The 3,923-nt window shown below is 43.2% G+C and overlaps 1 pseudogene; it reads left to right on the top strand.

Annotated features, from left to right (window-relative positions):
* The first annotated feature begins 2,575 nt into the window (after nucleotides 1–2,575).
* LOC116083783 overlaps nucleotides 2,576–3,923 on the top strand; it is a 2,320-nt pseudogene continuing 972 nt past the window's right edge.

Raw genomic sequence — 3,923 nt, forward strand, 5'->3', positions numbered from 1 at the left:
TGTATGTGATTATAATGGAGTGTTGATCAGGCTTAAAACTGAAGAGAATGTTGTTACATGCTCTAGTAGAGAAGAGCCTTAAGGACCTCCAGTGAGTAGAGGAAAGACACTGACACACACTGTGTGTTTCTATTTGTATGAGAGAGCCAGAGCAGAGAGATCTATAGACAGCCAGCAGAGCAGTGCCTGCTGGGAGCTGGGGGCAAGGAAGCAAGGAAGGGAGGAGCTGTTCCCTGACCATAAATAGCATCAGTGCTGTGAGGTGAGACTATTGAGGTGGATGGTGGTGACTCTGCCATCTGCATCTTCTCCATGCCACTGAGATGTCCATTCAGACAATGGTGGCAATGTAAGGTTCTGCAAAATTTATAATAAGGCAATCCGAGAAACCATTGAAGCAGTCAAAGTCAGGTCTGCCTTCCAAATGTACCTGCAATGCCATTCCTTATGTCAGTGATTGTGAAAATTGGGTTTCTTCTTAAGTCCATTGACCATTAGTGCCCTGACCAGTCACTGAACACGTTTGTAACAGTGACTCATTTTAAATGGGGATTTAATTTTTTTAATTCTGGGGAGGGGTTTTATAACATTAAAATGTCCTGCTTATGCCTCTGTTTAAGACAAAGCTTTTGATTACAGTAGTATTTCATATGTAAATTGTATACTCAGAAAGTATGGTTTTTGAAAACTAAAAAGAACTATAAAAATAATTAAAATTTAAGAGTAATCACCATACAAGGATTGCGTACACCAAAAAATTTCTTCTTTTTTGGCAGCTTTCTCTCTTTAAAGAATAGCAACCAAAAATCTCAGCAATAGATGGAATTAATAAAGCAAAGAAAAAATTTAAAAAGATAGTAAGTTTCACATTATGGATATTTTATCAAAATAAAAATAATTTAAACAAATCAGATACATATAGTCTCTTACTCCCAAAGAGGTTCTGTTTGGGGTGGAGTTCTGGCTTAAATAGAGCTTTAAAAATGCACAGTCCTTGAGAGTGGTTGTGAAAGTGTGGGTCGACAAGTTCATGAATGTTTAATTTCAAAGACATACTTCTAAGACACTCTACCATAGCAATTCTCAACCTTTCAGCTGCTTCAACCCTCTAATACAGTTCCTTGTGTTGTGGTGACCCCCCCCCAACAATAAAATTATTTTCGTTGCTACTTTGTAACTATAATTTTGCTACTGTTATGAATTTTAATTAAATATCTGTGTTTTCAGATAATCTTCGATCTCTGTGGAGGGGGGTCACAACACACAGGCTGAGAAACACTGCTCTGTCCCCACCTCCCCTTCCTCAGGGGTTAGCTTGCAGGGTGTAGGCAGCTTGAGGGGAATGCTGTTGGTTTTAAATAAATTTACTGGCTACATGTGATCATTGGGAAACTACCTGAAAATTCAGATATCGAGGTTCTCTGGCAAAATGAGAAGCTATGCCACAGAAACTAGGTTCTGCATGGCAGGGGCAATGTCTATGGAGCAGAAAAGCCCCCGAGGGCGCAGTCTGCACTTCTCCATAGGTTCTGCATGGCAGGGGCAATGTCTATGGAGCAGAAAAGCCCCCGAGGGCGCAGTCTGCACTTCTCCACGCTCTTCCCCTTGCCCCTTCCCCATGTCCATAGCATTTGAGGTCCTTGGCTCCTGATTCATACTACACGTGAGCAAGCAGACCTGGGCCGGAAACACCGGCTTCTAAGCCATGTTTGTCTTATGCATACAGAGACGCACTGATGACCAAATAGAAAGATAGGAACAGTTATGTGAGCAGAGGTAATGAAGACAAACAATAATAGAAAACACTCTGCTGTTCTCATTCGCCTCCTGGGGACAAAACTCCTCCTGTTGATACGCTATAAACTCAGGCTGTGTCTTCAACACTTAAACCTGCCTTTAATTTCTGCCTCTCAAGACTGAAATGAATTCACCAAGTCAGTCTTGGATCTGAATTCACAGACTCTTAGAATTCACAGTTGTCCCACATCCTGAAGTCATTCCAGAAGGCTCCTTTCATGACGAGATAGGAAAATCATGAGACTTGCTAAGATGCTTGTTTGTTTGTCTTGCAAAGCAAGCCCAGAATGACTTCAACACCATCCAATGGATGAGCGTCAAACTTCTTTCTCCATTTGGAGCGTATTGGGGAATTGCTCTGGAGTACCCCGGTGGGGCAGAGGGCACCCGAGCCCCAACACAGGCGATATTTGATGGTACTCTTCCCTCTCACATTAAAGCACTCTGATTATTTTAGCTGTTTAAGTAAAAAGAGAAGAAAATGAGGGCAGGGAGGGGCAGCAAGGATATCAGTCCTGATTTTCTACTTTCTCACTCACCTGTCTCTCAGCTGGGAACTGGTCTACCTTCCTGGCTCACTCAGAGACTTATGAAACTGTTTCAGAGACAAAGTCTAAAAGCCACAGCCTGGGTTTATAGATTTTAAACCAACATGGCCCCCAATCTTCTCTCTGGGCTTCCTGAGATCAGCACCACTCACTCACTGCTAATCTATGGCATATTCAGGAAACACTCATTACCTCTCTCTGATCCCATCCCCTGTCACTTAAGCTGCCAGATGGGTAAGTCCCACGAGGCCACCCCAGGCTCCCAGTGGGTCTAGGGGCAATAGCTTCTTTAGACAAAGCACATGTATTTATATCACAAAAGCAGACTGGATTGTGCAATGTCATTTCAGCCACATAAACAGGCTCAGGATAGCACAATGTTGTTTTTTCAAAATAAACCTGTGGCCCAGGAGTCTCATCCCTGTGGGGATTTTTTTATTCCCTGATGGGCAGGCTAGAAGGCTAATGCTTCTAGAGTGCAAGCTGGTCTATTCCCCCATCTTTCTCGGAAAGTTTGAGTCTCCGCAAATGCAAGCATTCTACCCAACATGAAGGCTGCTCTCCGGTGAACTGAACAGTACTTCTCAGGACAGAGAGCCTCAAATAGTCCCACCCACCCCCTTGGCCTGTCATTCAAGGCTCCCCTGTTCTGCTCTGTTCTTCGGTGTCTGCCAGCCGGAAGTCCCTAGCGTTTCTCTTCCTTCCACCAGCCAGTCCCCCTAACCAACCGCTTACCTCATGTATCCACTGTCAAGTAACAAACCCTTCACTCAAATGCCAATTCCTGCCTCAGGCCACCCTGGGTGTTGGGAACAGAGGAGCCTTTCCTTTTCTCAGAGGAAAGCTCATGGGTAGTAAAATGGTTGCCTTGACAGGAGCTTCTAGTAGATTCCACAAGGCCTTGGTGAGCATTTGATGTCTTCTGAGAATCAAGTTTTCACCACCGTTCCGACATACATGAAGTGATCTTCAAGTTGGCTGGCAGCTTCTTTCTTTAAGTTTTGGAAAACAACTTTCAGGAATGGTACAAACAAGGCGACAACAGTCAAAACCATTCATCCTCTTCCTGAAGATATTCTCCCTGAGACAATAACAAAACATACTACTTAATTATTCTCTTTTTAACAAGAAAATTGAATACACACTAGGAAAAGGGTAGAAATTTAGTAATAAAAAAGCTTGAGACATCTTCATACATATTATCTAGTATATGTCTGTGTGTTTGAGTGTGACTATGTGCTGCAGCTATGCCATAGCATTAGTGTAAATGTCAGAGGACAAGTTTCAGGAGCTGATTCTTTTTTTTTTTTTTTTTTTTTTTTTTTTTTTTGGATTTTCGAGACAGGGTTTCTCTGTATAACCCTGGCTGTCCTAGAGCTCACTTTGTAGACCAGGCTGGCCTTGAACTCAGAAATCCACCTTCCTCTGCCTCCCAAATGCTAGAATTAAAGGCGTGCGCCACCACCGCCCGGCTCAGGAGCTGATTCTTGACTCTGGTCTTTTACAGTCAGGTTTTCTCTTGCTTCGGGCTCTCTTGAAATGTCACAGATAAACCTCTACATAGGATTTTCACAGCAG

The sequence above is a fragment of the Mastomys coucha genome, unplaced genomic scaffold (genome assembly GCF_008632895.1).
Source record: "Mastomys coucha isolate ucsf_1 unplaced genomic scaffold, UCSF_Mcou_1 pScaffold12, whole genome shotgun sequence".
NCBI classification, from domain to species: Eukaryota; Metazoa; Chordata; class Mammalia; order Rodentia; family Muridae; genus Mastomys; species Mastomys coucha.